Source organism: Dermacentor silvarum, chromosome 8 (assembly GCF_013339745.2).
Source record: "Dermacentor silvarum isolate Dsil-2018 chromosome 8, BIME_Dsil_1.4, whole genome shotgun sequence".
Taxonomy (NCBI): Eukaryota; Metazoa; Arthropoda; class Arachnida; order Ixodida; family Ixodidae; genus Dermacentor; species Dermacentor silvarum.
In genome coordinates, this window is record NC_051161.1 from 152,636,298 (window position 1) to 152,645,632 (window position 9,335).

At 45.0% G+C, this 9,335-nt stretch overlaps 1 pseudogene; it reads right to left on the reverse strand.

The window, feature by feature from the left end:
- The window catches only part of LOC119462506 (dnaJ homolog subfamily B member 14-like), a 58,217-nt pseudogene extending 50,617 nt beyond the window's left edge, over positions 1-7,600 (reverse strand).
- Between the last annotated feature and the right edge of the window lie 1,735 nt (positions 7,601-9,335).

A 9,335-nucleotide genomic window follows, 5' to 3' on the forward strand; every position in this document is an offset into this window, starting at 1 on the left:
CATAACGTGCGAGAAGTTTCTCGGATAGGCCAACGCAACGGCACGGTTACAACTACAACACGAGTGACCCAGCAGGGCGGCGTCACGGGCAGCGTCTTTTTGACCAGGTGTCGGTGGCCAAAATAGACGCCGCCCGTGACAAGATATTGAAGCGAAGGTGAAAAGTCGTGCTCTTCTAAAGCTGTTTGCATTAGTAGCAGATTTGTTTTTCCGGGGGGGGGGGGGGGGGGAGGGGTTGCAAAATTGCTGATGCGACGTAAACCTCCTAGATGAGATTGTACCCCCTTGTTGTGTTCAATCTATTGATCATAATAAATATGCCTAGATTCCAGCTGAAGCGGTTTTCCAAGATTCCAGGCAACTTGCAATGTATTCAAAAAAATAAAAAACTCCATAATTGATTCGATTACCTTGTCCTAGCATATGTGTGAATTGGTGTCGAATAAAATCGACAAATTAAAATAGTACCATGTAATCATTTTAACACCTTGATTAATGTGCCTTTAGTTAATCTAATATTTTCTGTCCGTGATCAAATATTTTAACCGTCTTGGAAAGCGTATTCCTGCTAATTCAGTTGGGATTTGATACGTGAATTCACTGATATTTCTGCGCCGTTTTTTAATGAGTGTTCAGTGAATGAGAAAGTCATTATGTGGCATGATAATCAATTCGAACTAAAAATATCGAGAACAAGTTACAGGACGTGAGACAGAATGCTATAAATTTCCTAAGCGCGTGCTCGCATTTATTACTGTGGCCAAAAATTAGCTTTAGAATGTCTTTCATGTTTGGGGACGAGAAATATTTCGAGTCATCGTTCAGGTTCCGCACAGGAAATAAATGGGAAGGAAAGAGAAGTCGTAATATGAACTGACCCTCACACAGAATAGTTTAGGTTGTTTAGCGATCACCTTACAGCGCCAAATCATTGTACTGTTTCTATAACAAACACATGCAGCAAATTGTTAGAGCACATTGTCGCAGGCTTTATTCGTCAGTATTTGACAGATCACAATGTCCTATCTCCACGACAGCATGGGTTCAGTAAGGGATTATCGACTTCAACTCGGCTTGTGTCAGTTTTTCATGAAATCTCTGAAGTACTTGACGGAAAATTAATCCCCAAGCTTGAGTGCATTGGCCTTGCTTCAAATATTATATCATGAATCCAGGCCTATCTCCGACATTGGCAGCAGTTCCTAGAAATTAATAAATGTTCCTCAAGTGTCCGTCATGCAACTTCGGGCGTACCGCAAGGCAGCGTATTAGGACCTCTTTTATTTTTGATCTATATTAATGATATAATAGACGAAATGCCCGATGATGTGCATGTTAATTTATTTGCGAATGACTGTGTCATATCTAAAAAAATAGCTTCATGAAACGATCACACATGTTTGCAGAAGTCAGTTATTGCAACTTCCGATTGGTGTAAACTTTGGGGCCTGGAAATAAATGTACATAAAACAGTCGTGCTGCGAGTAACACGGAAAAAGGAACCTAGTGTATTTCATTACGTTCTAAACGACACAAAAATAACTGATGTTGAAAAATACAAATACTTAGGCGTCACATTCACTAACAGATTCTCCTGGTCAGACCATATTTCCCTTACATGTTCAGCAGCTGTGCGCAAATTATGGTTCTTGAAAAGGAAACTTAAAAAGGCACCGGCAAACACAAAATTTTAGCATATAACACACTCGTGCGATCGAAACTTGAATACGCGGCGGTTGTATGGGATCCTCATACCAAAAAGGACATCATGAGCTTGGAACGTGTACAAAGGGAGGCCGGTAGATTTATCTTTGGAAAATATAAAAGAGAGGATTCCCCGTCCCTACTAATGCTCAGAAATAATATCAGTTCACTAGAACGCAGGCGTAAAGTTAGTCGTCTCCAGTTTTTACATAGCATCGTAAATGGAAAAATCGGGCTTCAATTGTCTCCTTATGTAAGGCCTCTTAATGCACGAACAACAAGACATAAACACAACTTTTCCCTTACGCCAATATTTGCTAAAACAAAATCTCGCATGAATAGTTTTTATCCGCGTACTATAAACGAATGGAATTCCCTCCCTGTTGATCTACTACAATCAGGGAACTTCACAAATGAGTTAGAAAACTATTAGTCACATAAATTAATACAACCATAAGCAGTATTTGTAACTATTTTCTCGTTTTTTTATGTGATATTTCCTGTATTTTGTTATGTTTAGTGCCCGATTTTTGTTTGGCACAGCTGTTTTCATCCACATATAAATTCAAATGTGCGGTTCTTTTTGTTGTAGTTGTATACTGTGCTAAGGCAAGCATTTTGATTTTGTGACGTGGCTATGGGCTGCATCCTTTTCATGCACCCTTTAATTTTTTCTATTTTTCTTGCATTGTGATTACCCTGTCAACTGTATTGCCCCTCCTGCATGGGCCAGTATGTTGGCCTGCACTATGAATAAATAATAATAAATAAATAAATAAATAAATAAATAAATAAATAAATAAATAAATAAATAAATAAATACGTCAAGAGGTCGCACAGAAAGGACCGACTCCTCAGAGTTTAAAAAGCGATTCACCGCCATCGGTTAGACTCTCCCTTGCTGCACAGTCAACTTACCCTATGCTCGTATTGTGTCTCCTGTTGCTGTTAGTATTTGGTTCGTACTTCGCAACTACTGTAATCACAGAACCAGTACGAATCTCGAATATGTTTATAGTGTGATAATGGAGCTGAAAAGTAAATAAACACATATTATATCTCATTGTACTGCAGATTTCGGCTGAATGTTCGATACAGAACTTTGGCTAAAGTGGAACACGTGTCAAAAGAATACTAGGCACATAAAATGCACATCACGTGAAGCTTTCGTGAAAGTTTATCAAGTGCTATAAGTTAGGCCATTTCATTCGTGCGTCAGTGGTGTATTGAAAACTGCTGCGCGTATGTGCTCTCGCGCGCCGTGCTATGGAATGTGGCACTAATTAGAATGTCTCGAGGGGCTAGTTGGTTGATTTTAAGGACTGATTGCTAAATGCACAAAAAATGGGAAACATGACACCACACAAGATGTGGTGTCTTGTATATTTGTGTGTCCCTTCTCGTGGGGTGTCCTGTTTCCCAATTTTGCGCATTTAGCAATCAATAATTTCAATGTGACATACGTGGCCATCATGTCAAAAGCCGCGTTTACACGAATGCGACGGTAACGCATCACATCGCATTTCTGGCGAATCGCATTCATGTAAACAGTGGTATTGCGCTTGGAAGGCGCACTAATGCGCCGGGCGAGGGAAACATTTTTATTTTTTATCTTAGTAATGACCTCCATGCCAAAGACAGTATGGAAGGGAGTGTTTACTTAATTTAAATAACACACACAATGTTAGCTAACTATAATACTATAAAAAAGATGTACTGTATCTATAAGAACAGTAAGTTTGGTCACTTGATTATACAATGGTAGCTAGTGCGGAACGAAACTGCTGATGATCGGTGATTGCGACTACAGATCCTGGACGGTGGTTTGAGTCAAGCGATGTTCTGGGAATAAAATAATTCCTGCATGTTTGTGTTGGACAGGACATAACAGCAACTGAATCAGAATGGTCAATTCTAGCCGATACATATGAAGGGGGACTAATAAGCGTGTCACAAAGAGTAGATAGGTAGGTAGGCAAAACCTTTGTTTTGTCCGGCAAGTTAATAGGATGGGCTTGTTAATAGAGTTTGTGGAAAAAACACAGACGGGAAAGTTTAAGACGAGAAGCGAGAGGCGGCAATTCGAAGGAGTCTTTCATGGTGCTTATGCTTGCTTGGAGGCTGTAGCTATGAAGAGTAAAGAGAACAAATTTATTTTGGATTAATTCAAGAGCATGAATAAGATTCTCGGAGCTGGGATCACATAATTCCGCGGCTTATTCTAGCATGCTACGAATTAACGTCTAGTACATGGGTAGTACTACTGAGACAGGTGCGGAGGAGAGGTTACGGCGGATCTTACGAAGCAAGCGATTGGCGCTACTGATTATGGAACTGATGTGGAGAGACCAAGTTAAGAGAGATAGTGATATGTACGTCTAGACAACGGTAAGAGCTTGGGGACTCGAGAGCAATGTCGTTATGTTAGTAAGTAGCAGAGGAAGATGATATTCGGGAAACACATAACACCTTACAGATGTTAGTATTTAATACCATTTGCCAAATTATGCACCAGTTGTAGAATCCATGTCATATCGAAGTGTAGTAATGCTGTTTAGCTTGTTAATTGTGCGGAAGACAATGCAGCCGTCTCTGAATAGCGTCTTATATTAGAAGAGACTCAGATGGGTCAGTCGCTAACGTAAGTTAAAAACAAAAGGGGGCCGAAAACCGAGCGGTACGTTACAGCATAGTAAAGAGCAGGTGGTGAAGAGTTATATACATTAGCTGTCATCGAATGCATGGGATTAAAGAAAATGTTCGATCCATCCGCTATGGCGTTTATTGGTGGTTAGTGGGAAGCCGTAGTTAGAGACGCATCGGGTGGAGCGCAGAGCAGTCCCAGCCGAACACAAGGGTGAGCTGCAGCGCCGAGGCGTCAGCCCTTTTCCTCTTCAGCGGACAAGCAACAGGAGCGATGCTCGAGCTCTCTTCTTCATTACAATGCCCCCACGAGAGAAAATGAGCCATCCTGGCGACTTGTGCTGGTGACATGACAAACGGATCTTTGTAGGGTTTGATTATAGCTATGTTTAGGCGCCAAAAACACACACACATAGCACACAAGAGAAGACAACGGGACAGAACACCACGCAGAAAAGCTTTATTTCATGGAGGACACGTACATATATGCCTTCAGTCGGCGCCTGCGCAGCAAACACATTCATTCAAGCAATAAATGCGGTAAGATGAGGAACGCTCCAAATTTTGTCTCGGCCTTGTACAATTATATATGGAAGTTTCACTAACGCACAAGCTGCCTTTCTTGCTGATGTAGAATGCTTCCACCATTTCCCTGGCTTTCGTATCTTTACTTCTGGCCAGAGGTAAAGATATGCTATGTTTTTTTGGTGCCTTAATATAGTTATAATGGATACCAACTTGCCAAACATGAAGTTCTCCTAAAGTAGGGTTTGAGTCGGTTGACGTGTACGGTGTCGCGACCACGACGACGGAGGTCATTAGACGCCGTGAGAGGCTCGATCACGCAGTTCACTGGAGATGTCGTCGTTAGAACCCGGATAGTTGTGGTGAAGACGTTGAATTTTTGCTGGCTCACTGCTTTGTCTTGCGCGGGGTCAAGACGATGGCGTAGTAGCGACCATGTTTTCGCCATGCTAGGAGTTGCAACACTTAATAACGTCATAACATAGTGTTTTAGAATTTTTCTTGAGTTATTTCTTCTACATTTTACGCTTGGCTATTCGCAACCTTCAGAAAGCGTAGAAAACCGCTTGGCTCTGCTAGCATTCCGTCCATGCGGATACAGTGGGTAGTGTCATTAGACAGTTTAGTTTAACGTAAGCGTAATACTGGGTTTAAGGGAAATAGCGTTACCGTTCCGCAAACGAACTTTGCAGAGAGTTTTAGTATAGCGTGATAGCGTAGTTTACGTGCGGGACGCTATTCCATTACGCTTTGAATTTCGCATACATAGGGCACCTAAGTAATTCTATGTGTGTGTGCATCCGGAAAGTGCGAGAGGCAGCGCAATGGAAGCCAGGAGCGCGTTGTATTTTTACTTCCCATGTCCGCCGATCTGCAGCGAAACAGACAAGCAGTACAAGCTGTCTACCATAGCCTTCGAAATCTTCTCGTCTCAGAGGCCATATGCCATCGTCGCATATGGCGCCGACGGCATCGACAAAAGTTCTGCGCGTTGCTGGTGCGGCTGCATGTCCAAGTTTATACAGTTCATAAAACTACTATCCTTACTGCGTATAGCTCTCTACTAATTTGCTGTCGCAATTGGTGCTTCGCCTTTCGGGTGAAACTGCGACAACGTTTTTATGGCCTGCCTGGAGTTCGCGTATATGTCGACGATGTGCTGTCTTGGGAGCAACAAGACAAGAGCACGACCAGCGCCTACACGGAATTCTGAACTTAGCCTAGACGGCGGGATTAGCATTTAACCCTGCTAAGTGCGTGTTTGCAGTACAAGGAATTAGGTTCTTGGGAGACATAATTAACGTTGACGACATCAAGCCAGACCCATCATCACTTGCTAGCGTATTTGACTTGCCAGCACCAAGAAATAAACAGCCTTTCCAAAGGATGCTCGGTGTTATTACAGCGAAGCTGTTTATAGCTAGGCCGTGGCGTTGGCGAGGAAAAACTATCATCATCAGCAATCGCTCGAGCGTCGTCGTCTTTTTCCATAGCTGGCTCGCACGCACGCACATTGCAGAACTATACGCCAGTCGTACCGCCAGTCAGTAGTCCGCACCAATAAGCATACCCTCATCATTATCATCTTCGGAAAGTTCTGAGCCCATGCTTCTCGCCGAATCAGCAAAACCGACAGAAACCGCGCAAGTCGAGGAGAAAGTTCATGCACTGCAACAGCAGATGCTAGCCATGCAACAAAGTATCCAGCAACTTCCAAATTCAATCGAAGAAACACGGCTCGCAAAAGACCAGCGACGTAAGAAGGTGAAAACAATGGCACAACAGGAAGTAGAGCAGGGACACCTTGCCCATCCACCCGTAAGCCAGGATGAATAGGAAAACTAACCACAGCAACGACAACCCACTCTTAATCTGGCAATGGAATTGCCGCAGCTACAAACGCAAGCACCGATCATTGAGACAGTACATGAGCAACGCCAACACGGCATCGAGCGTAATCGCATAGCAGGAAACAGGCACACACCCAACTCAAACCGGCTACAACACAAAGCCGCGTGGCCACACTTACAGCTCAAACGCTCACTACAATACAAAACTCAGTAGACGGCAGCGACGTCGACCACAAGCTAATTCAGATCCTACCCCTCCAAGGAGGCCGAAAGAGACTTTTCATTCTAAACATGTACAGCCCACCCAAGGAGAAGCAGGCCAAGTTCGACTACTTGATCGCCAAATCGATTGCCCTAGCCAAAAACAACAGGCGACTTCAACGCGGCTCACCAGGCATGGGGGCTACACGACAGCCACATCAAAAGGCACTGCACTGCAGTATATGATACAGCAGCAGTGTGTCACCATCCTTACAGACCCCGCATACATCACAAGTCTAGGAAACAGCGCCTCCAGAGATACGTGCCCTGACCTTATCCTCACTAAAGGGATACAACAAGCCACCTGGCAGAACACGGAGGAAACCCTGGACAGTGATCACTGCATCCTTGCCACCACATTGTACGTTGCGCATGCACGCCACCCGATGAAAAAGATAACACTCACAGATTGGACAGCTTTTCACAAAGAGCGAGCGGATGACTCCTCGAAGGCTATTGCGGATCTCCAACAGTAGGTACGAGAGCTCCAGCAAGCCGTAGGCAGACATTCATAACACATCACACTCACCACAGACATTACGGCAGTAGAACCGCACCTTCTTCACTTGTGAGAGGCCCGTGAAGACCTTGTTAGGAGATGGAAGCGGCAAAAGCATAACCGGAAACTGAGGCTACGTATAGCGAAACTCGCAGCAACCGCGGAATTTTATGCTGGGGTGCTCACCCGTCACAACTGGTGACAACTATGCAACAAGTTGCAGGGTGCTCCTAGCATGGCCAAAACATGGTCGCTACTACGCCATCGTCTTGACCCAACGTAAAGCAAAGCAGTCAGCCAGGAAAAATTCAACGTCTCCACCACAACTCTCCGGGTTCTAACGACGACATCCTGGACGAGTTGCGGGGGCGGTACATAGGAGGTTTCAAACTCACACAGGGACAACCTCCCACGTACAGCAGAGGCGACAAGCACGACCTGGACACGCCGATCACCATCACTCAGGTGCAACAAGCAATCCATGCATTCACACGAAACACAACCCCAGGCAAGGCGAAAATAAATAACAAGCTCCTGCGCAATCTGGATGACGGCAGGATTCTATTCTTACTGACCTATTTAATCATCGTTGGAGGCGGGTACGCTACCAGAGGATTAGAAGCACGCGGACATTATCCTCATTCCAAAGCCATGCAAACCCTCCAGCTTAGAAAATCTTAGACCAATATCACTGACTTCATGCCTAGGTAAGCTTATGGAGCACGTCATTCTGAACCGACTTCAACCTTACCTAGAATCCAGCAACTTGCTGCCCGAAACAATGATTGGATGCCGGCCTCAGCTTTCTACCCACGACATTCTCCTTCAGCTGAAGGATTAAGTCCTTGAAAACATCTCACCACACAACACCAGAGTGTCTGAGCACTAGACCTTAAAGGCGCTTACGACAATGTGGCTCACCATACCATCCTTACAAACCTAAGTCTTACCAACTGTGGTCGTAATACTTACAACTACGCACGCGCCTTTCTAAACAAGCGCACGGTCACAATAGGCATTTGCTCACTCAGAAGCCCGACGTCACCTGCTCGTAACCAAGGAACCCCACAAGGTGCCGTTCTATCACCCACCCTTTTCAACATTGCTATGATGAAACTACCTGACAAACTCAACGCAATACCAGAAATCAGGCACGCAATATACGCCCATGATATCACTGTCTGGACCACCACTGGTTCCGACGTAGAAAAGCAAGACCCAGTCCAACAAGCGACTGACGTCGTCCAGCATTATGCAAGAAGCAGCGGTCTCCCATGCTCCCCTGAAAAGTCGGGACTATTAGTCGTTCGGCAAAAATCCCCTAGAAAACTCAATAAAATACCCCACATCACACTCACCCTCGACGGCAAAGAAATACCCACAGTAAATCGCGTCCGCATCCTCGGCCTCAACATATAACAGGACGGCGGAGGCGCATACACCATCCAACGTCACACGCAGACCACCTTCCAAGTCATGCGAATGGTCAGCCGCATCACCACCAAACAATACGGCCTGAAAGAAGACGAAGTGACCCAGCTCGTCCAGGCCCTGATAATCAGCCGCATCGCCTACGCTGCCCCTCACTCCCAAAGAGAAAGATCAGCTAGACATACTTCTGCGGAAAGCATACAAGCAAGCACTCGGCCTACCACCGGGAACAGCCACACTAAGGCTCCTTAGACCTAGGAGTGCATAAAACAGTAAGGGAAATCATAGACACCCACCTCACAAGCCAACGAGAACGCCTAGCCCTCACACCAACAGGCAAGAAGCTCCTAGCGCGCCTAGGCTACCCCCACACAGGGCTGAGGCCACGAAAAATCAATCTATCTGGCCCCCACCTCCGGGAG